We start from the raw sequence: 25862 nt of genomic DNA, 5'->3' as shown, positions 1-25862 counted from the left end.
TAGGCCTAAAAGTCAAGGTGCTATACTTTAACGAACTCCTCCTAGAGATTTCATCCGATGGACCTCAAACTTGGTCTGTACCATCCCAACACCTTAACGATGAAAAGTTATAAAAAAAAAAAACTTTTTGTCAGACGGTGTGGGCGTGGCGTGGCGGCCATTTTGAGTGTTTAGCGATGAACAAAGAAGTTGTTGTAACTTGAGTGTACTTTGTCGTATCTCACCGAAATTTCTCACGATTGACAAGGGTCCAGGCCTAGGACACCTACAGGCTAAAATTCAATTTTGGTCATAGCGCCCCCTGCTGGCAACATGAAATGCGCCTTATATGACAAACATCATCCGATTTACATGAAACTCAGAATGTGTGGTCTACATGTGATACTGAGCCGCTCCCTATAATATGACCACGCCCACTTACTCAAGCCACGCCCCCTTTCACAACATTTGAACCGTTTAATGATACCTCACCCTTGTGTGAGGTATCATTGAACTCAGCAGAGAGTTCCTTTTTAATTGGTGATGGTTTGGCCCGCCCACTGTGCCTAAGCCACGCCCCCTTTTATAACTAATGACCCGATTGATGTAAACCCTTGTGTGAGGTATCATTGAACTCAGCAGACTTCCTTCTTCATTGGTGATGGTTTGGCCCGCCCCTTGTGCTTAAGCCACGCCCCCTTTCATAAATGCTGACCCATCTAAGGTAGAGTCTTGTGTGAGGTATCATTGAACTCAGCAGAGACTTCTTTTTTATTGGTGATGGTTTGACCCGCCCCCTATGCTTTGGCCACGTCCCCTTTCACAGCTGATGAACCGCATGACGTAGAATCTTGTGTGAGGTATCGTTGTACTCGGCGGGAAGTTCCCTTTTCATTGTTGACAATTCGCGGTGTCTGAGTGCCACGCAAATGCGCAGTTGCAAGGAGCGGTGTCCGCCGGTAACCCCGACGCGCGCAGAGGCGCGAGGGCCCGTCCATCGCTGCTCGCAGCTTTAATTTAGTTCGTCTTTGCAGAGAACAGAGATGCTGTATTTTCTGTTTTATAGCTGATTGTCTTATTTTGTTTACAAGTTACAGATGGAGTCTGGAGATGATGTGGGGTACTTATTGTTTACCGTTTACATCTTACTTTACACACTTCAGACTGTTGTAGCTAGCTCAGGGGAGAGACTGTATGACACTAAGTGGTAAAACCTGAGACATGCACAATAAAAAATGTTTTGCTTTTCGCTCCATTGTACCGAACTCGTACCGAACGGTGATGTCTGAACCGAGGTATGAACCGAACCGTGACTTCTGTGTACCGTTCCACCCCCAGTTTATAGGTTATAAAAACAGCCGGGAGACATTTAGCTTAGCACAGAATAGCATAAAGAGGGAAACAGCTAACTTGACTCTGCCCGAAAGGTAACGCATCCTGCCTAACAGTACTTCTAAAGCACACAAAATAACATGGTATAGCTTGTTTAATAAATATAGGCTACAAAAGTGGAAAAGCATCAATATGTGGTTTTATGCTAAGCTTAGCTAACTGGCTTGAATGTACGTGGATAGGGGAGAATTATGCAGCCACTGCTGCACTTGTACAGCATACTGTAATACTCAATTGTTACACAGGTCATTTATTATGGTTACATTTAAGTTAATTGGGCTCTTGCTCAGTAAAGTGAATCTGACATTGATGTTAGAGCAATTTAGGACAATTTAAAAAGGATTACACAAACAAACCCAACTGAAATGTTAGAATACATTCTGATGCACACACACACACACACATACATACATACATACATACACACACACACACACACACACTCTCACTGCTGGCTGCTAATCACCCTGTAATTATAGCTAGTAATGACAGAGCCATAGACACAGTTTAACAGGACCCTGTTGCTTTAACCACACAAATAAAAACAATCCATCGCCGGGTGTCACAGCTGCTAACTGCTACCGTATGTCCTCCTAGTCAGGCAGGGGCTGAACAGGAGAGCATCCGGGGTGCTCCATGGCTACACAACACAATATACCTTTACAGAAGAGCTATGTGCTGAATTAGCGTCGGTGTGAATTACTTGACATTTTCTCAAAGCTCTTACTGACATCAATACCTGACTGAGAGACTGAGAAAACCATGCAGATTCTCCAATGTACTCCACCAAGTTGACTCTTAACCAGGTTTCCGTGGTACCTGGTTAAGATTGAATTCACAAGCTAGGGCTTTGTCATTCTATCCATCACTCATACACACAGCCTTAGCTACACCAGCACTACTGACCACTGATAACATTTACTGCTCAGTTAGTTTAAATCATTGAACATGACACCAGTTAGCAGGCCTGCAAGCCACTCTGCTATGCCTATACCCCTACATACACACAAGTATTGTAAAGGTACCACACACACACACACACACACACACACACACACACAAACACACACACACACACACACACACACAGTTACTTACACTGTGGTCATTTCTTTGCCTATATTTACATTTTGGCAAATCTGCACCATATAAGGTAGGCCAAATTAGCTGTTAGCAGTTCCTGTTTGAATGGATACAGAAACAACTATCACTGTATTACTTTTATACTTAAGAAACCTTAAAAACATGATTAATGATTAATAAAGAGTTACTTTTTCTAACATTTCTAAGCAGGCTTAGAAATGTTTATTCCCAATGGACATCAGAGATATGATACGGTAACATATATTATATCATTGGAAAGGGTAAGTTACACTGAATATAGAAATATGTGTATCATGCCTGCATGTTCAGATTTGACTGATTTGAGTTATGACTTAGAGAAGGAGTATGATTTTTGACGGAAATGGCTGTATCTTTGCCTAACGTCTCCTTCTCCACGGCCTCCCTTCAACTCCACAGGGACTTTCTGATTAAAAAATGGGTTACTTTAGTCATGTCTTAATTTATCAGAAATGTTGAGCCATACAATCCAGATCTAGTTTTCAAGAATCATAACTGCAGTTTATCTTTGACCGTAAGAGAGAGGAACCTTTTATATATATATATATATATATATATATATATATATATATATATATATATATATATATATATATATATATAACCCATGAAGAGTTCCCACTCTATGCTGCAGTAGCTTATACAGATTCCCTGCAGTAAAGGACAAGAATACACTTCTGTCCTGGATTTCCAACAGATAATCAAGTTATTTTTTGGCATTCTCAGGGGCAAGAGCTGCAGAGTGAAGCACTATGGTGGACTATGTGTCACTGTTGCAGTAATAGTAGACAATTCATATTGGAATTTAAAGTTTTATTCTGTATGTTGGGCAATAAATTAACATGTGGGATGCACTAAATAATAAATGGCAATTTGTCTTTGATGCATCAGAACAGACAACTGAAAAACAACTGCAGCTTCAAGTAAGCAAGGTTGTGGCGCCTTAAAGCTTAGTGCTTCATTTCCAAGGCAAATGGTTTCTGTGCCAATCCCTCCACATCAATCCGAGTCCGTCTCGGCACCAGGTGAGCACACATTTTGCCTGAACTGACATGTGGGAACAGATATGCAAATTATCCATGCAGCAAAAGAGTAGCTTTGGGGGATTTCTGTGCTTGAGTTGATGCATGCTAGTTGTAATCCCTGACTCCCTGCAACAACCTTTCACAATGAACTGATTGAAGTCTGTCAAATCAGTTATTTATTCTTTCCAATATGAAATGTCTGCTATTTGAAATCAGACTCATAAAGTTGCATATAATAGGATCAGTAGTCATGTATATCCAAATGTAACCGATTTATTTTTCTCTGTCTTATTGAGCACAGTTATTTAGCAAGAGTGGTTAAATCGAGCCAAACTATCTGTGCAGCAGCAATGAATATGAATATTGCCCTTTTGTGGAAGACCACCGTCACATGGCGGATCAATAACTAGGCCTTTAATAACTGTATACGGTTATACTTTGGGGGGAAAATAGATCTTCCAGAAATCTTTGTGCAATGAAGCAAAACTTTTCCCCTCAGAAAACGCAGCATTCTTTTCCACACATTTCTTACCACTGACTTGACTCTCAGCTATAATAAATGCACATCAACACCTGGGCTGCGTTCCAAATTTTGACACTATCCGAGATTAGCAGCTGAAGATCGTCAAGGGATTGACCCCACGTAGTAAGGTGGGAGTAGGAGCAGTTTTGTAACAACGTGACGCACTGATAAACAGCACATACACTTGATGAAGAGAACTAAAGTTGGAGAGTTCATTGTCAGTTCATGAACTTTCTTTCCCCTTTTCTAAAGAGACTTCTGATTCAAATAAATCTAATTCCACGCTTACGCACGATATAAAATCAAATTATCAAGAAATCATGCATTGTTCTTTTTGTCAAATGGAGTTGTACTGATGTTGCTAAGGGACCCATAACTTGCCTGTGGTCAAGCAACAAGGCACAACACTGAGGGGGTGTCGGCCAGAGAGCTGGTGTGTGTGTGTGTGTGTGTGTGTGTGTGTGTGTGTGTGTGTGTTGTGTCTGTGTTTGGGGACTATCCATTACACAATCCGAGGAAACAGACGGATTCGATATGTCAGGGTCTATGTCTGGATGATGTCATTACACGAGAAGCAGAACTGCAGCCCCATCACACACACACACACACACACACACACACACACACACACACAAGCACACAAACAGTCACACGCTCACATGAGTTTCTATAGCAACTCCAAACAAACAGTCTGTGCATGTGGTGAACCCACCCCAGCAGAAAAGAGGGAGAAACTGAGTTGGCGAGGCAAAAACAGACATAAGGGACATCACAAGGGATTGTGCAGCTCCAGATGCTTCACTTCATGCTAACCTACAAGCGTTTCCCACTGCCCATAAAGCTCCTAAACTGTGTTGAACCTTTAGCCTAAACTAGCATTTGTATTCCTAAAAACATCCTCAAATGTTGTAACTTCAATTCAATTCAAAAAAAAACTTGTTTAGTCACTTGGAAAGACTTGATTTCACAAGAAGACACACAAATTGTGAAATAACCTCATCCCATCAGTATGCTATGAGCCTCTTATGTTGTTCCACCACACAGCTCGCAGCCTGAACACACAGTGCCCACACAGGCAACTTAGAGCTCTAGAAACAGCAAGGGGAACCAACCAACAACAGGCAAGCAGCTTTGTATCAAAGTGAAGGCCAGTTATTGAGGCTTAGCAGATTCAAAGCTCAATCAAGGTTGAAAACGCCCACATCCGCACATTAAAAGGACACTGGCAGTTAGATGTTTTGTTGGTCGTACAAACCTCTGACCACTTGGACTTTTGGCATTTTCCTCTGTGTTCCATCCTGCCAAGATAAAAGCTTTGATCCTGCTGTTGCTGCTGAAAGGTTATGGGTTAGATTCCACTGAAGCAGTAGGAAAGGCTACTAAGGGTACTGGAGGTCTTCACGGGTCCAAAAATGTACTATCCGGAATCAAACCTGTCTTTTTTTTTTTTTTTTTAAAGCTGTGACCAAGTCGGACCTGTGCAGATCTGAGAAATGTCCGTCTCAAAGCCAACAGGACTTGGGAGACACAGACCTCATCATCACCGATTTGACAGCTGAGTGCTATTACAAATTGTCAAAACAAAACTTTGTGTCGTACCTAATGTACCGTTCGCCCCTGTGCCTGGCTGTGTTGATATAATCCATCCTCCTTGTCAAGAAAGTTGGTAAAATATAAAATGTTTTCAGTTATTCCTCTCTTGCTGATGGAAACATATTATTCAATTCAATTCAATTTTATTTATAGTATCAAATCATAACAGAGTTATCTCGAGATACTTTACAGATAGAGTAGGTCTAGACCACACTCTATAATTTACAATTATGACACACATATGAAACACATTGAAGTGTGACTTGGATGTGTTGCGTGGCCTACTTCTTTATGGTTGTATGAATAAAGCAGAAATGAGACACTGGAATTACAATTGAATCACTGTTTCTCCAGTAGAAATTCTCCAACAGCTTTTTCATTGTCAAAAAATATATAATTAACATATCAAGTCGACCACAACCCAAACAGACTTTTAGCTGATTAATCTACAAAGTTGCGGCAGGTCTACAACCGTAAACATTTAGGGGAATCATTTTCTATTCAAAAGAAAATCCCTGACAGAAGTGTTTAAGTCCCAAAAGCTGTTCTGTGGGCAAGACTTTCTGGACTACATCGTGGACCCATGTGGACTGTGCAGGAAATGGGTGCTCTCCACGGACTGAAATTCGGCCAGGGGGCTTTGATTAGTTCCTGCTATATTTGAAAGGAAATCTCAGCATGTATCTACCACAACAGGAAAGGAAACACGCAGAGTTCTTCTCAGTGAGTCACGGTCACTGTGTTGTGACCCCTTCTGTTACATCTGACCACTCAATGACACGCTGTCAGAACGGAGGGAAAAGAGCCTCCAGTGTGTGTGTTGTGTGTGTTGTGTGCCAGCCAGCCCCTCCATGTTTCCGGGCCTGTCAGGCTCACGCCTTGGGGGTTGCGACACAAATCCATACAAATAATCCATCATGGAAAGGAAAGTGGCCGCAACTGATGCCGATGACATCCAGGAGGTCAGGCATCTTACTGCGCAGGCCACCGGGGTCCTTCCTGGCCTCGTCAACAACTCATTCACTGAGCTTCGCTATCATGAACAGTCCAGCAAACATGGCCAAAGACAATAGCATTTCAGCATTGAGGAGGAAAGAAGTCCATTCAGCTGGTGCTTGTAGTAGCAGTCAAAAGTGCGAGTGTGGGTATCTATGTTGAGAGGAATGATGCATTAAACATCCAATATTTACTTAATATAACTACTGGTCAAAATATGTCTCTGTCTTCTTTGGACAGTAAGTTTCCAATCTGCTGCACATGCTCTATGGAACCTGAAACCACATCCAGCAGTGCATGTCAGGGTGTACTGACTACACCCTGAGTTCGCCTCTACAACGATGTAGCAAAGAGAGAACACCAGATGAACATGAATGAGGTCAATTATCAGCATCTCTCCTGCACCATGATCATAGTGGAAGGCTTGCCTGGTCTATACAGACTTTAGATAATTAGACTACCAAGGAGGATACAATACTCCAGAGCCTGGGCCTCAGTTCTCCTCCTGCCTCTCTACTCTTTCACATACTTTCTACTCTCTCCATTCATCTCCTTTGCCTTCTCCATCTGCATTTTCTCTTCATTCGACCACAATGTATAGAGGCTGAAATGTATATAAATCATTTGGATCTACTACACCAAGAGAACAAAATAGTGCACAATGCTCTGAGAATGAAGCTTTAACCATGAGATGTAATGGTAAGGGAAGTGCTAAAGGAGGAAGAAAAAGGTAAAAAACTATTAACATCAGAACACATGAGAGACTTTAGTCACCATTTTTCAACCAGGATATTTACTAAGTGCCTGTGGCTGCCGAGTGAGTGGGCAAATTGCAATCATCCCACTATCACATGATATTTCAGGCAGATTCATATGATCTTTTCATTTGCCTAACTTTTATGCCTTAAAAACACAGACAAAGTGGCAGGAAGACAAATGGGAACAATCAACAAGTAGCATTTTTACAACTATGAACAAAGTTTGTCTGTGTTTGTCTGAAGTGCTCTTCCCCCCCCTTCAGATTTCAAGGCACAAAACACATTTTTGCACATACGTATAAATGACAAATTGCACATTCATGACCAACTGTATGGATGTGGATGAGTGTTTCTGTGTATGTTTGTATGAGAAGGTCCAGCTGTTTCCTCACACATACTTAATATCCCCACTTACACACCAGTGCACAGCACACACAAACTACCATCCTTCCCGTTCAGGAAGAGCTTAAAGGATTTCCAAAGAGAAGCAGCGTATCATCGTGGCAACGTATTGTTCCTGACGACCAGTGTGCTATATGACTCACAGTCACCATGGAAACCTAAAACCTAGTGATGCAATCAGGAAAGGAAACTTTGAAGCAAGTGGCACTTGCCACAGCTGAGTGCTAAAGTCAATTATTCCTAAGAGCTGCTAAATGCTGCCACTGAAAATTTCTGAATGAATTTAAGTGACTTGGAAAAGCTTGGGTTATCACAGCCAATTTGCACTTCTCCTAAAGAATTTCTAGTTGTAGTTAAAAAAAAAAAAATCAAGAAGGAATTAAGCATAGTCTTTTTGTAATTTTTTGCATTTAATTACAAAAAATTGTCTTTGGTGTAGCAGCTAAGAGCGTAGCATCATATTATTCACAGCAAAGCAAAATACCAAAAAAAAGGTGATGGGATGCAGTACAGCCCTGAACTTGCAGAAAGCTAAAACACATCAATAGTAGGGGTGGGAGAAAAAAATCGATACAGCATAGTATCGCAATATTTTCCATGGCAATAATGTATCGATACACAGACGCAAGTATGGATCTTTTACTATATATGTGTTGGTCAGTTTGTCTGCTTGACAATCCCATTTTGCAGCAAGAAAATTAAAGTGAAATGAACAAACAGAGAAATGTATCTTTTGAGATAAAACAGATGTTGACAAAATTTCCTTTTGGGGAGATCATTTGAAATTGGGAAAAATGTCAAGTTGGAAAAAAAGGTAATAAATTGCAATATATCGCAGAAGATTGCAATATGTTTAAAATGGCAATAATATCGTATTGTGACATAAGTATCGGGATCATATCGTTTCGTGAGGCCTCTGGTGATTCCCACCTTTACCTGGTTTGTTTTGTCTCACATGCTGCCTCTTTTATCTGTTTGGCATCTTGGCAGGAGGATCTTTAGATTCTCTTTATCCCTGTCAAATAAATGAATACCAAAGGATCTAATGACAGATATCTTAAAGCCACTGCAGACGAGGAGACCTTTAAAAAGGCAGAATGAGAGCAAAGTAGGCAAAGGAAGGATTACACAACTGATGGCAGCCCATAAAGCATAAGGGATTATCTTTTTTTAAACCTTCAAACTTACATGTCGGACCTTTTTATCGTCGGGATAATGATCACTCAGATGTTAAATCAAGAAAAACTCCTGCAGCCCAGTGGTTACAAGAAACTACAGCATGTCACTGTGCATTAGCATCAACTCCAATTGGCTCGGCTCACTTGTTTGAGAAGTTTACATTTTCTAACATTTCAAGATCAATCAGGAGTAATTTTTGTGTGACAAAAGACGTAAAGGCTACATCTTCAATTTTAAACCATGAACACCTGTTACGCTCCCCAATCCTTTCCACTGTGGATTACAATGAATGCAACAACAGAATGAGCTTAAGTTGTAGATCAACAATGGTACAAGTAGAAGGCAGGGTAAAAGCTTGATCGTCATAACTTTTTTCCACCACCTCCCCTGTCAATTTTCAAGAACTGTGTGTGTTTCAGCTCTTTGTAGTCTTGATGTGATAAATCGTACAAACGCGGTATAGGACGCACACTTTTAAGACTGTCGCTAGTTAAAGTCATTCATGGTGTTAAATGACTAAAGTAGTTGTGTAAGTAAAGTTCAAAGCCTGTCTACTTCACACCGGTCTACGCACACCTGGCCAATCTCTGCGTAAAGTGGGCATGATGGTCGGATTTACCGTTTCAGACAATTCCACCATTGGACAAGATGTTTCGGACACTGTTAGATGATCCTTCAAGGGAAGCATGGCGTGGCCTTTAGGATTCAAACTGGGCACCTCTTCTTCTTTGACTTCATAAACATTGGAGTGGAAATGTGTTCATATTTGTCCAAAGCTGCTCATGAAACCAGAACCTCAGCAAAGGCTTGCCATTTGTCTTTGTAATAACCTTAATTTCAATATCCTGCTGTCATATCTACTTCACGTCTTTGGTATAAAGGAATGCATCTGACCCAAGGAACTGATATCATTTCAGCTTTCAGAAATGCCTCATAATGATTTAAATTGGCATCGCAGACATGTGATCCCACAGTTGGATCTATGTCAAAGGCCACAGCCTTCTGGGAAGGAACATTCAGGCGGGAGGGAGATGCAGGTTCTCACGTTACGTCTCGATTAGCCTCCGATTTGTCGGCGAGGCAGGTAAATGCTAGGACCAGCCCCAGGGCCCACATTGCAGTGTCAGTAACAATTAGCATGATCAAACACAGGGAAATAGAGAGAGATGGAGAAAGGAAGAGAAAAAAAGAGGGATAGAGATGGAGTGACCTCACTGAAGGCCTGATGCTGAAATCTTTGGCTCCTGGCTCACGATCAGGGGAGTATCGGCAGCGAGCAATATCGCTTTGATACTTTTTTCAGCTGCGAGATCGCAGCTATGCACAGAGAAATTCCACAACTCCCTTCTCTCTCTTTCTCTCTCTTCTTCATCCTAACAGGCTGACAGCACCATCCTCATCCCTCATTCCCTCCCCGCTGTGGTGTCCTTACAAACTCCTCATCCATTATCTTTGGTTAAAAATTGGATAAGAAATGGCTAAAAGATGAATGGACAACATAGCAGTTGGCCTCACTGTAGGTTTAACCTAGGATCAAGCTACTGTCAGATCAGAGAGTTAACAGAATATCGTCAGTGGACATAAAAAGGAGAGTATTGAAGTGCTTTGACTTGCCTCAATTTACTAATGGAACAGACAGACCGGCCATTTCTGTTATTGTCTCCCACACACACTCGCACATGCGCAGTGGTATATTACGGAATCAGACCCGGTGTTACACCAGTACCCCTTTCAAGTTCCCTCTGTTTAACCAATCAAAAAAACGCCCACCATCACAGCAGGATCACAGTTCATGGATCTGGTGTTTAAAGAAGAGCATGAAGGGATCTTTCCACATTTAAATTTTAGGCAAGGAAGATTTATGGCTAGTTGGTGGGGGACGTAAAACATGACCATGTATCGCATATGGAGGAACAAACCCATCACATAAAATGAGGCACTATCTAAGGTCTCATTAAGAGCCGACAATGTTGAACGGCTTTAACAGAGGACAGTGGTGTGCAAGAGGAAATTATCTGATGGTCCGATTAGCTGCTTGTGATAGACCATGCTTGAAACGAGCAAACAACACCTAAAACTGTCATCAGATTACAATTCAAACGTTGCTAAACTGGTTGGTGCACAGAAATACGTGACATCACCTTTTTCCACCGGAGCCTCGCCCACCTCAGACCAGTGAGAGAATCACCGACAGGAAAGAAAAAAACTTTTCAGGGCCTTTAAGATGCTCTGTAGAAGACAGACTCATTTTGTTAAAAGCTCTTGATGAATAATTTCCCCTCCCTGTTAAGTGCAAAAGCAACAAGCGCAAAGTAATTTAGAGTAGGTTGCTTCCCCTTTAAAAGGTGCGACAGGCTGTGTTCGCACATCATTTTTTCCCCAAAAAAATAGAAAGACACCGTCTGCATATAAACTTTCACAGACACCAGTTCAATGAAAGGTTTAACCGGAAGTCGAAATTCACAAGTATCCAAGGATAAGGTGGATACACTTCAGTCTTAAACAGTCTCTTTCTCAAGACTGACTTTCTTTGCCCTTTGGCAATCAGTTGAGTTTCCATCAGTTTTCCTCATTTAAAAATAAAATCCTTCCTTAATTCAACAAAATGTTTCTTTTTACTGCTGAATTTATTTTTAAGACCATGTAACTTGCTTTAACCAAACCAATAAAAAATAGTAAACTTGTATTAGATTTTTGTGACATTTTAAAAGTTTGTCTAAATTTCACTTGACAGTTGGACAAAATGTAGCCATTTATCTCTGTCCTTCCCTCTCTCCCCTCCAGCCTGTGTCAATCCATCCATTTCTAATCTTCTTCGTATACGGCTCACTGAAACCTCAACGTTCATTTGTCCGACTCTTTGTTTGGCATCCAGTAAAGGATGTCTGCCTCTCCCCCTCTTCTGTCTCCATTCATTCATCCCTCCATCCTCCATTTCCCTCTTTCAACCCCTTCCACTCTGCCTCCATCCTTCGGTCCCTCCGCCCGTCTGTCCTCTGCTTCGCTCATTCCTCCCCTCATCTGTCTTTCATCTCCTTCGTCCTCCATCAGGTCCTCCTTCTCTCTAACACTGTGTCCACTCTCCGGCTTGCTGAGAGAAGGACAGTGCAGCGTCTTGGCAGCTCTCCACACTCCTTGCGTGGGCGGAAAAATAAACAAGGGTCCACATGTTCCCGAGGAATTTTAATGACTTCCATAACTCTGACTTCTTTACCTGCCAAACTCCAGGCAGCACGAGAGAAACAGTGGACTCTGGACGAGCCAGTGTCAGCGGCACTGATGACGAGCTTTATGAGCCTGAGCCAAGTAGTATCCTTTGAAGACCTGAGCAGCTTTTAAAGAGGCCGGAGGTTTCTCAAGCGAAAAGACATAGAAAATAGACAAATCTCTGAGCTAAAAATGCTAAATCAAACTTAAAACTACAAATCAGTGTCTCTCTTGCATTTTAATAAAGTAGAATGATTAGGGGTGTCCCTGAATTTACGTAGTCAAATCAGAATTGTCAAGTCTTGCCTATTATCGAGTCATGTGTGTGTGGGGGTGTGTGTGTGAGGGGGGTCGGTCACGGATCATGGAAAGTAAAACTTAAAGCTTTAGCGCGTAACTTTTTGATATTAATAAACATCCGTTACATTCAAGCCAAAAATTGCCAAATTGGTGCCAATTGTTGCTACAAAGCTAATTAAGACTATCAGCTCCACACAACTCTCTCTATTTCTCAGTCTGGCTTTGTTCAGAAGATTGTGTCGTCCGGTGACTTTCCCGCGCAGAAACTTGAGTGAAGATAATGACCTCTTCTGAAGAGTCCATCATGTTTTTTTTAATTCCGTGTCCTCCTTGGCTACTAGCAACTGCATCGAGGAGGGGTGGGGGCGCGTAAGGCTTGTTTCTTGTGGACGCGCCAACAGTGTTGTTGTCATTACTTAGAATTCCTCATGGGGGTGACAGAAACTACGCACTACAGGTTTAAATCTGTCATGGGACAGGTGGATTTATTCACGCAATTTAAAAAATAATAATTAATAATAATAAAAAATAATTTTCACATTTTTATTTATAGCAATATGTTAATATTTATACAACAATAAGCTGTATATTAACTTATTAAACAGGTAATTCTATTCCTATAGAAAATCTGACATTGAGCACCCCCATAAAGCCAAAATGGCATGATCCTTGTTTCATAACTATAGAAATAAAATTATACATAATACATTTTATTTCTATGTTACAAACTGTCAGCTGGTCGAAATGGCAGAGTTTGGGACGAGGCTCAACGAGTGCCCGCGAGCACGGTAATGTGGTCGAGCGAGGTATAGAGTGACTCAAGAGAGCGAGCGGTGTAAGAACAAAGCCGCGAGTCAGAGAAATAAAACATTTTTGCCGTTGTAGCAAGCCATCCACATTCATCTTAAATGATATATCCAGCTGTAAAGAAGCCTGAAACTCGGAAGTTAGAATGGAAGTACAAAGAGTGGTTCCTATGAAGATGATACACCGTCTCATCTCTTCGCATTGGTGTAAACTAGCAGGTTTCAGAACGTGGCAGACCGCCGCATTGCAAGTAGTTGCAAGTTTTATCTCGTCGCGAATCTTTGGTCTGAACTAGACTTAACGTCTCTGCGAAACTTCGTCTGCGAGATTGGCACTCAAATCACTCAAAACTGTCCTCAGCTGGGCTGTGACGTTGCACTAAAGTGCGTGGGTCAACATTTGTGGTCAGGCAGGAAACTACAAAATATTCCTATGCTCAACTTTTAGTACATCTGTAGGTCCTCTTTCATTCATTCAAACCTTTATTTAACCAGGAAAAAACTTCTTGAGATTACAAATCTCTTTTACAAGAGGGTCCTGGCAACCTCTGTAAGGTAGTCTCGCCTCAATCCCATGATGTTGTCAATTTGAACAATTTTCCGATCCGTGTTTCCTTGCAGAGGCTACCATCAGACGTAACTGCTTACGGCGGCCTCTGTATAAACCAAACATTGTGTGGTTCTTTTTCTGAGTGTGACATGCAGCGGGTATCCCAACCATATGACTCTTACCCAGTGCTGGATAGTCTCTGGTGTTTATGTGCATACATGATTGTCAAATGAGCATATGTTTGTATGCAGGGGTGGAGGTCCAGAAGAAGCTCGCTGTCAGGTAGGAAAAAAAACTTGTTGGGAGTGTGTTTTAATGGGGCTGTGACCCACAGACTCCAGTGACCTGACCTGAGAGGGGTTGATGGCGGATCTCTGTTGAGGGCCAAGGCAGGGCAATAAATCTTTGGAATTACTCGTCACACTAAATATTGAGGACTAAAAAAACATGATAAACTCTTCAGAAGAGGTAATTATCTTGTAATTTGTACATCTCCTTTGTCTCCAAAGCTGAACACAGCTGTTTCTCAGCAGTGACGTAAAACGCGTCATTCAAGCTTCTGCGCGCAAAAGTTACCGAACGACATTTTGTAAACATAGCCATACTGAGAAATACAAAGAGAGTTTAGTGGCGCTGATAGGCTTAATTAGCTTTGTATCAACACATTTGCCAATGGCTTGAATGACGGACGTTCATTAATATAAAATAGTTGCGCACTATAGCTTTAAGAAACGGAGAAACAAAGTCTGTTGTAGACCACGGGGATCATATTCCTAAGCAAACTTTTAACACAATTTCTAATAAATTTGCATCAGGATATCAGTTTTTAACTTTGTGAATCCTTGGTTTCACTACACTGATTTATTCAACATAAGGGCTGCACTACATCTGTGTATATTCCACCTCCCTGGCCTTCTCTTCACCTTGATTAGCAGCACATTACGAAATCAGACTATGTGTTTTATTACAGATGTGTCAGCGGTGGGGAACACCCAGCCCACTGGCAGGACCACTGTTTAGATTTCTGATCTCCTCAGTTGTGTTTTTCTTTACCTCTCAACCCAGGACCAGCTGCAGAGGAAATGACAATACGAGGGGAAAACAACAGAGATTTATAACATCTCCTCCCACCTACTCACGCTCCCAACTCCTTTCTCCCTTCATGTAAGTAGTCTTTTTTTTGTACATGTGGCTTCCCACCCCACTTCTCAATCTGCACTTCTGCTTGTTTCATCTACACGGTTATGACCCTTGACCCATGAAATTGATACATCAATCGGTCTTGCACAAACTCAGGAGGCTCACACATTGCACATTTAGTTTCTCCCCCTCCTTTTCCCTCGTCCTCTCTCATGCGCGAGGAATCTGGGCTGTGTTCTCCAACTTTAAGCCCACAATGATTAGCAGGCCTTGGAGTGTGGACCCACAGAACTCCCTCAAAGTTGCAATGTTAATGCTTTATGGCTAAAACACAATCAGTTGGTATTGTCTGTTCCTCTTTGTTTTAAATGAGTCAATCTACTGTTGTGTGTATCTGAACAACACGTCACAGTGTGAGAGTATGCTGACTTTAAACCTCTCCCTCACAGACGAAGCACAAAAGGTACAGACAACCACAAAGAGTACAGACGAATCAAATCAGCATATTTTCCGGTAAACCTGATTAGGCAGATCAGGATGAGAAACATACAATGAGAGCACAGACTAGTCCATCTCGGAGCTCTAATCCAGTTTGTGTGACAATTGTAAGAGACGAGAGGAAGCACTTACAGCTGAGGCACAAGATCAAGATTAACAGAATTCAAAGAGAGAAGAGAGAAAGAGGATAAAGTAAAACATGGATGTTCTCTGGGAAATTCTCTTTTCTTCCCCTTTGGAGAGGACCTTAAATGACGGATGACATTGAAATAGCCTACGTCTAAACATAGCACAAATAAATTGCTTAAACTTATTCTTCTTACCACCACCAAACACCCCAAGCTTACACTTCCCCCTTCTGGATTCACTTGACAAAGTGAAAACAATGAAGATCTGACTTGTAAATGGAGCGCATTCAACTCGGGTGTGACGTCATTCCCAGCTTCGGCTTCTGAGTTCCGAGGTAAATGAAACGCACTAGTTGAACCCATAATACAATGTGTTACAGCCTGCTGAATAAAGCACAGTGGCGAACTATGCCAGTATATTCCCGATTTCCCCTCACATTCCTCACAGTATCTTGTAGAATGTCTCTACACCAATGCTACGGACGCATATTCCAGCACTTGTTTGCACTTTAATTGTTTAAAAGACTGTGACTGTACAATCTTTGCTTTAGTAACTTGGTGTGGTTATAACATCAAGCCACAGCTGGTTCCAGCACTGAGATATTCAGCTCCACTCTGATGCAATTCCCTTGACGGGAGATGAGGGACGTCAAACAGCAGTCCCTTCTCACTGAGCCCGACTCACCAGTGTTGGGGAGTAACGGAATACATGTGACGGCGTTACGTATTCAGAATACAAATTATGAGTAACTGTATTCCGTTACAGTTACATTACAATTTAAATAGTTGGTATTTAGAATACAGTTACATTGTTGAAATCAATGGATTACCTGACGATACTTCTCTGTTTCACGAGTTTATTCACTCTGAATAAAAGGCAACTCGATCGCCAGATCGCGTTTCCAGAAGCCCCGATATGAAATTGAAAAAATTAGCTCCGTGATCAGTCACAATGGAGTCAGAACCGGCACGACAGAGCCAGGGCAGGAATAAGTTTCTATCTTGGAAATTCAAACAGCATTTCACATTAAAGAAAGAACAGGGAGAACGAAATATAAATGTGCAGTGCAGCCTCTGTTGCCAGCAACCAACCTCCTTTCAGCGTCCAAATTACTCCACCTCCAACCTGAAGAAGCATCTTAAAGTAAGTTATTTTTTTAATTAGCCAGGGGTAGTTGTCTGCTGTAGTTTTACTGGTCACCTTGCTATTTTAACATTGACGTGGGACTTTACATTCTCCTATACGTATACGTGCCAATTTACTAGCTCCAGATCCGTTTAAAGACTGACTAGCCCTGTTTGACATGCTAGCTAACGTTAGCTAAAATTAGCTCGTGGTAGCTTAGACCGTGGTTAGATTTTTGTAGTATGCAGTTCGGGACTACCAATACAATAATCTATCTACTTGTTCAGGTACACATTCAGCCATTTGGAATGAAAAGAACACACCATGATATGCCTGTTTAGTCAGCTGCATGTGATGGTCGCATTCCTACACTTATAAAACGTAATTCAATGTAGAAGTAATCCTGAAGTAATCCAAGTATTCAGAATACGTTATTCAGATTGAGTAACGTAACGGAATACGTTACAAATTACATTTGTGGGCATGTATTCTGTATTCTGTAACGAAATACGTTTTGAAAGTATCCTTCCCAACACTGCTACTCACATATCCCATCCTGACTTTGTAAATGACTTCCAGGTTTTGGTTAGGAAGGAAGGAGGAAAGGAGGAAAGAAATGATAGGAAGAAGAAAAAAGAAAGAGATTTAAATGGAAATTAGGAGGTTGTGTGCTCAGCGCCCTCACCACCAGAGTCAATATTTGCCAGGACAGAAAAGCTTCCCACTGAATGATGAAGTCATTGTTTTTGAGACTTTTAGAAAAAAAACAAGGTTCTGTATTGTTTTGCAGTGTATCCCAGGGACAGTGTTGGGAGCAAAACGGAATACATGCATTACGTATTCAGAACACAAATTATGAGTATCTGTATTCCGTTACAGTTACAATTTAAATAGTTGGTATTTAGAAGTTACATTGTTGAAATCAATGGATTACATGACCATACTTCTCTGTTTCACAAGTTTATTCACTCTCTAAATAAATTAAGGCAACTCCATTCATTTCCCAGAAGCCCCAATATGAAAATGAAAAAATTAGCTATTTGCGTGATCAGAATTGAGTCAGAAGAGGAGCAGCAGGAGCTAGAGGTAGAGATATGGAGCCAGAACAGTCAAAAGAGAGCCAGGGCAGGAATGTGTTTCTATCTTGGATATTCAAACAGCATTTCACATTAAAGCAAGAGAAAGGAGAACGAAATATAACTGTGCAATGCAACCTCTGCTTGCCAGCAACCAACCTCCTTTCAGCATCCACTAGATTCCACCTCCAACCTGGAGAAGCATCTTAAAGTAAGTTTTTTTTTTTTTTTTATTAGCCGGGGGTAGTCGTCTGCTGTAGTTTTACTGGTTAGTTTATTTGTTTATTTGAGCAGTTATCATTCTGCTCAAAGGGAGAGGGCAGAAGCAAAAGAGCTTATAAGCGCCCCCATAAAATAATACAATAAAATTAATCTGGTCACCTTGCTATTTTATAGTTGCATCAGGTAGCTACCTGCTTAGTTGACATGCGACTTTACATTCTCCTATGTGCTGATTTACTAGCCCCAGAGCCGCTGAAAGACTGACTAACCCTGTTTGACATGCTAGCTAATGTTAGCTAACATTAGCTCGTGGTAGCTTAGACTGCGGTTAGATTTTTGTAGTATGCAGTTCGGGACAACTTTCAGGGAGACTTGGGCCTAACACATTCAGCCAGTTGGAACAGATGAACATACCAGAATAGGCCTGTTTAGTAAGCAAGATTTGATGGCCTTCCTACACTTGCATTCCTACACTCAATGTTCCAAGTAATCCAAGTATTCAGAATACGTTACTCAGATTTAGTAATGTAACGGAATATGTTACAAATTACATTTTTGGGCATGTATTCTGTATTCTGTAAATCCCTATAGACACATGTCACATCTGGAACAAACAGACAACAAGAAGTTCTCCTTTTCTTTTAAGATTCTCACTTTCCTCTCAGAGCTCATAGTCCAGGCTTTCCCTCTTTTTTTCCATACAAAGCAGACTTTAGGATTTCAGAAGTCTCTACTTTCAAATATATTATTCCAGGGAATTGAGTAATTAGCACTTATTACCTTGCATTTAAGTAAGTCAACAGGGCATTATACACTACAATAAAAAACGTATAAAACACGTTTCAAACTGTTTTTCGCCACTTACCACAGTTACCGAAAAACCAAGAATGGCTTCAGGAAAAGAGTGCACAGTAACAGAGTATTATTTAGGGATAAACCAAAGTAAATTACATGAGCCTAAAAGAAACCTAAGCATAATGGAAAGTAAAGGTTGGTTATAAATGTGGGGGAGATATATCCTGTTGCATCTTGTCCCCTAGGCCTGAGTCATCTGGTGGTTTTGGTGAATATAGCCCAATATTTCATCTGGAGGAAACTTTTACTCATGGTGTCTTCCAGCATTCAGTAACTGATCTAATCTTGAGCATCCTTTAGACGACTATGACAACTTTTATACTTTTGTATAGAACATTTGCAAAAATGTCCCTTAAGCAGGCAGATTGTGAGAGTAGAGTACAACAGTTTTCTAGTAGTGCAGATAATACACAGTAGTTTGTGTAGGCAATGATGGTTTGCATTTTGCCAGTTCCTTATCAGCACAAACTAACAGCCCAAGGATAACTGAGTACGATTGAGTGTAACAATCACGAGGTCAAAAGCTACATTAAAAGTTTATCAAGCACCTAAAGTAAATCAAACAGGTGCATATAGATTCTCTCTACTACTTCTTCTTCTTCCACAAATAACTGAGATCCCATTTTAGTGACAGGTCATGAGAGAAACATGTCAGCAGGTCCTGCCGCTCGGTGAAGACAGGTTCAGCAAAGCTTTCCCATGAACTCTGACCTGGCCAGAGCAGCCTATAAAAAGTGTTGGGAGAAGTTCAAAACGTTATTGGTTTCACCCAACAAGCCTCTACGCATTGGGATCAAGGCCGACTGGAAGCCTGGGGGTCAGAAGGGTCTAACCACTGCTGGGCAAAGAGAAGGGCGAGACAGTGCCAGACATTTCTGTTGGCATTTAGCTATTTAACTGATATTATCATCAAGAGGAACATACAATGGACATAGTGAGTACAGTTTCTCTATCATTGCCCTCTCAGACATGAACATTAACTGCAGCAAAAGGATCCTCAGTAAATCAAACAATTCAACCCCACAGCATCAATCCTCTTTTCTGGAGTCGGTTCCAACAATTTGAATAAATAACATGATTGTAAAACATCCATGGGAGAGGACAACAATGTCAACAAAACACTAGATATAAGATAAGTCTGAAGGAAATTGAGGATCAGTTGTCAAAAGACTTCAGAGTTTACTAAATAAAATAGCCTTCACTGTATACAAAAAAAAATCTGCCATTTTGGCAGGTTTAAAGATGTTGGTGCCTTGCTTTTCTGCAAAGAAACGTGATCACAGTGAATTTGGGCCCCTGCGTGTGCACCTGCATTAAAGCTGAAATGTGTGCAGTCCTTTGTCAAAGCTCACATCTTAGCTCATCAGTAAGACCCAGCCCAAATACATTTGGTTTAACTTAAGAGCTGGACCGCAGTGTTCAATCAGACCCAAAAATCACAATCAACAAGGTTCAGAGCTTTCAGCCAGAATCTCACAGCAATTATTTGTTCGCTTGAAGGGCCGACAGGTGACGCTCCAGAGTTAATTGACTGTGCACTTTTATACACAGAATTAAGCACTTATTTCAAAAAGGTACAGATATATACATATATACGGGATGACTTTCTTGAAAGCAAAATTAAATGCAGCTGACTCGGACAGCTGGAACCCATGCTGTATGACATAATCGTAGGCAGGCTAGCCAAGCTATTTAACACACACACACACAGACACACAGACACACAGACACACACACACACACACACACACACACACACACACACACACACACACACACACACACACACACACACACACACACACACACACACACACACACACACACACACACACACACACACACACACACACACACACACAGGGTCTATCATTCCTCCTAAAGTGGAAACATAAGGAGAGGAACTGAAAAGGTGATCGGGTCACTGAGGTTGATTGAGACACCGGGACAATACATGCCTCAGCATGGGGGAAAGGTAACCTCTTTTGGCTACTTTAAAAATGTCATCGAACTACATGTCCAAGGTTGAAGTACAATAACTCACATGTAACACTGAGAAATCGGTCTTAATTTAACAAAAAGATATATCTTAAAAAACCTTGACCCGAGAGCAGGCATGCGGTGTTGAATTCAGATGAATGCACATTTGCCTCTGGAGAGGAAATCAAGGCCAGCAGGACTGCAAATCATTCGGCCTGAAGCAGCAATATTTTCTTCAAGGGCCCCGGCACATTAGAGCCATTCCTGAAACAATGACAAAACCTCAAAGAATGGCCAAAAGATGAAGACCAAACAAAGCCTGCTGCAAAGGTCCTATTTTATTACTTCTCTGCAAAAGAACTCTGGACAAATATTTGATTAGAAGATTCAGGAATCGTCAGAGGACTGAGGCCATCGCCGTGGCAGTGAGTGCCATGGAAGCAGGATGTGTGCGCAGTAGGGCTGAACGATTTTTGAAAATAATCTAATTGCGATTTTTTTCAAAAATATTGCGATTTAAAATGAGATTATTTTTTAAGCTCTTTGTCTTATGTCTGTATTATTCAACAAAGACAAGCAATCAATCATTGTACAGTATGAACAACACACTATTAGACAGATTAAACAAACTGTTCTTTCCTGGAGGCAAGGTCTGTATGTGATGCATGAATTTATATGAATGACATCTTTTATTTATCTACTTCAGTCACAGTAGTATATTGAGCACTGACCAAGCCTGGTGTAAACATTCATATGAAAGTCAGAAAATCACACAAACTAAAGTGCAGACTGCAGAAATATAAAAACAAATATGTGACTTTACCACACTAAGTAGTATTTAGATTATGTAATTATTATTTACTGTAATAAACATATGTAAACATGCGGATTGCACTTTTTAAACACTGTCTTTGAACTTTACTAGACAGTTAAATAAGAAAAAATATAGTATATACAGTATATACAACGGTGTATACAGAGAAGCTGCCTCTCAGTTGCAGGCTGCGCAGTAACTCTTAGCGATCACCGGAAAAGTGCTTCTAATAGCCTTCACTGGTCTCCGTCCAGAGCAACGGGATCTGTTGGTCCATTTTATATATGTCAATGGTAGTTACCCCTCTCCGCAGCAGTCTCCTCCACTCCATATCTTTATAACGGAACTAGCTAACTGGAGCTAACCGCTAATCGTTGCTAACCGAGCCTTCAGTTCTGCGTGCCTGTATCCATTAACTGCATGTATGGACTCAAGCACGAATAAAACCCTTAATTTTATTAAAATGGCTGTAAAAGTTTTAAAACTACAACTTGAATGACAGAAATCTGCTCAAGGTACGGCGTAGCATTAGCGTGCTAAATATACAACACCTCGGTATAACGTCTGCAAAACAAGTCTGTGAGCAACTTGAACTGCACTTGAAAGGACCATGTACATTTTGAGGCATTGTGAGCATTATGAAAAGTGGGACTGTAATCCAATTTCAGCAAAAACATCCAACATCCTCATCCATTCAACGAAAGTAAAACAAATTTAAAAAATATGTTTTAATCACAATCTTCCACATCCTTTTAGCAATAAGCTATCCTATTATTAGCGTGGTGTAATCCATTACATTCTCTTGGTGAAAGAATATAGGAGGAGAGCTTGTTAGGAGGTCTCTGCCCCTCAGGAGGCAGCACCATGGATGCAGGTGTCTGTGTCACTGATATGAATCTGTAAGACTTCATCACGTCAGCGCTGAGAAGACAAACTTGACAGCAAGACAGACTGTATTCGCCAGCAGCTGGGAAATTATTTCAGCTGTGCTTGTCAGGAGGAATGGTGAGATGACGGGGAGTAAGACATGAGCAAATGTACACACACTTTAAGTGGTAATTCTATATGGACATGACAGTGACAGCCCAAGCTTTGTTACAGTACACAATTCAAGTGAATTAGGTGTGAAGTACGATTCAGTGCACAGGTTTATTTTGTTGCAATGCAGCAAGATTAGGCTGAAATTTTACCCCACTTCAAAAGCAATCGCAGCACTAACAAGATTCAACTTGGCCCTCAATATTCTTACTTCATTCCCTAGTCCAACAGACGATTACAGTTCTCGGTCGGAGAAAATGCTCAGCAGAGGGGAAAGTTTTGTGGCAAAACGCTGAATGTTAAAATATCAAGAGAAAATTGAGCTGGAATGGTATACAGATTTGTGTGCTACTTCTTCTGTAGAGGTTTAAAAAGAAAACAAAGATCAGTGCTCCAAAACCTTGAGGCCTGGAATGCAAATCCTCGATCACGTTAAAACACCTCAAGCGATATATAAAATGAAACAAAGTGAAGCAACTGTTAGCAACAGATTCAGGGCTGGAAAACCGATACAGTAACAACACGAGCAAAGAGCATCCTAACCGCAGACTTTCCCATCACTTAGTCATAGATATCCAACCATGAAAGGGGGCCTTTCATTCATAGCAACACCCAGAAAACAACAGCCAGAAATAGAAACGAACGGCTCCTTATCACTGCTCAGTCAATGGTAAACAGACACCTATGAATAGACGATGAAAAGATCGGCTAAAGCACTTGACTCTCACTCCGTCTTTCCCTCGGAGGGTAAAGAGCAGGATGGGAGCCACAAGAAACATAAGAAATAAACAACTTTTAAGACTCTTAAAAGTTATAACAACAAGTGGAAGACTAAATACAGGACACAGGTCGTCTCTTATCTATGTGGCCCAGATGCAAAAAACCAGGCCACCTCTACAAATCACAAGCCCATGAACCCCCTGCCATCAACCAACTAAGCATGCTGACACTTGAGAGGGCGGCACCTCTCTTCTGCACACAGAAAGCCATCTCGGGCCCATTCACAGCTCCCGGCTCTATTCTTCTCCAAAGTAAAAGCAATCTGAAAGGAGGGAAAAGAGGCCCTCTGCTATTTCATTTAGCATGAAGCAACCAAAGCAGAAAGTCTTCTATTTCCTTCCCGGCTTAGAAGTTTTCCATGTTGCCTGAACTTGTCATGCATGAGATACCAAGAGAAATAAAATTCATGCCTCAAGCTTTGAAAGCATGCATGAGTTTATCACAGATTTGTGTTATTTTCCTTGGTACTGTCAGCTCTGGGAAATCATCACAACTGCACAGAGGCAACAAGAGTAGACAGCAGTGAGATAGCAGCCTTGATGGTGGAGAACACAGCATCCATTATATCAGTCACAGAACACACACACACACACACACACACACACACACACACACACACACACACACACACACACACACACACACACACACACACACACACACACACACACACAGCAACAATCAGCTAGCATTGTAAAGAAACTGCACTACAAACCTGCTGGACAGCCAATTAGAGTTTAACTGCTGCCTCCGAACCTTCCTCTTCAGTTGTGATCCACCTGCACTGCAGCGAGTCCTCTGCCTGTAGTGCTCTCTCGCTCTCTCTCTCTATCTCTCTCTCGCTCTCTCTCTCTCTAACACGCCTCTCCCATTGTAGTTGAATGCAGTGTAAAATTGTTGCGCCGGCTGCCCTCTTTTCTTCACGCTCCTCCTACAGTATCTCCGCCTTTTTTCCCCTTTGGTACTCTTCCTTCCACACCAAAGCAGGAGCCGCTCTGCTGTATGTGATTCTGTGCAGAGAGCTGATAGAAACCACAACTTCTCTGCTGCATGAGCTGCAAAGGACTAGAATGCAGAGAGAGGGGGGAGACTGTGAAATCAGTGGGTGATGATGGTGGTGGGGGTTAAAAAGGGGAGAAGCAGGGGGAGGGTCAAACCTGATTTAAACTCAAACACACAGGAGTGAAATGACAGGGTCCTTTTCCTCACAGGATGCTTCCGTGATCATTTGTAAAGACTTTCTGAAATAAAATCACTTACTGGATTTATTCCTTCTGTCTCTATTCTTCCTCCCATTCCCTCTTACAGTACCTTCCCAAAAACCTACTCATCCACCACCTTCTGCTTTTAAGATCAAACTTTCAATTTGAATTCCTCCTCTCCTCTCCATCATTGTTGCTATATTTGCCAAAGTCCTTGGCAAGACAAAAAGAAAAATGCCAGCTTCTTTCAGCAAAGGTTTGACAAGAGAGCCTTCTCCTACTTTCCCTCCACTAAAAGGGTCCCTCCCTCCCCATTATTCCTTCAAAGGACGTCCAGCACTTTCCCTGATAGCAGCTTAACAACCTCCTCATGTGAGGAATCTCACCTCCGCACAAAAGAGTTTGGAGGAGAATTTTGACCAAAACAAAGAAAGGAGTGAGGTGCTGGTATTTAGAAATTGGGGAATATACGTAAAACTCCAAAGGACTTTAAAGGACTTCGTCTCACTCTCGGCAGGGCACTGAATAAGCATATTTCCCAAAAATGTCAAACCGTTCATTTATAGGCAAGCTCAAAAACACATATGAATGCTATAATGTTAAAGACTACTTCTTGGTGAATATTGTGGGGACTATATTTCCTATATTGATCAGATTTAAGAGGGACACTAGGGCTGTTTGGTTTCTTCTTCTTCTACTGTCTGTTTGTATACGCAAGCTTTATGTGCATGCTCCGCCTCGTCTTCTCCATTTTTGGTGAATTTCTGTAGCAGAAACAGCGCCACCTATAGGCCTGGAATATGAAGTAGCGTGTTGAGCCATTTACAAATGGATCCGTTTGGACGCAAACATTCTTAAAATGATGCCAGGGAAGAAGGGGGGAAAAAGATCGTTTTGGTACGTGTGGACGTGGCCTAAATGGGCATCGGCTGACATTGAACTTCCCTCATGTAAAGAAATGGCCGGTGTGTGTAATTTATGGTCAGTCAGAGCAACAAACAAATCTCAAATGAAATTTTAATTGCTGCTTCCTTGAAAACGCTTCCATTTGGAGGGTGAAAGCTCGGCTTTACTGCTGACTAGCACAGAAACAAAGCAGACACTAATTATAGGAAGCAAAAAATACATATATGGCAGAAGAAACAAGTGAGCCAGCTGAGCCTAAATCAAT

At 41.4% G+C, this 25862-nt stretch overlaps 1 protein-coding gene across 5 annotated transcripts in view; it reads right to left on the bottom strand.

Annotated features, from left to right (window-relative positions):
• The window catches only part of add3a (adducin 3 (gamma) a), a 114781-nt gene that overhangs the window by 51247 nt on the left and 37672 nt on the right, over positions 1-25862 (bottom strand). For 2 of the 5 annotated variants that reach the window (XM_028594501.1, XM_028594495.1), the window contains exon 1: positions 24205-24527. The exons of 2 other annotated variants lie outside the window; for them this stretch is intronic. The gene's annotated coding sequence lies outside the window, so the exon portion shown is untranslated. Of the gene's footprint in view, positions 1-24204; positions 24530-25862 lie in introns of those variants that run through there. One more of the 5 variants, XM_028594461.1, reaches the window with a different exon arrangement.

This window comes from Perca flavescens, chromosome 2 (assembly GCF_004354835.1).
Source record: "Perca flavescens isolate YP-PL-M2 chromosome 2, PFLA_1.0, whole genome shotgun sequence".
In the NCBI taxonomy this organism is placed as follows: Eukaryota; Metazoa; Chordata; class Actinopteri; order Perciformes; family Percidae; genus Perca; species Perca flavescens.
The sequence above is the reverse complement of the archived record's forward strand: the minus strand, read 5'-3'. Positions and strand labels throughout refer to the sequence as shown.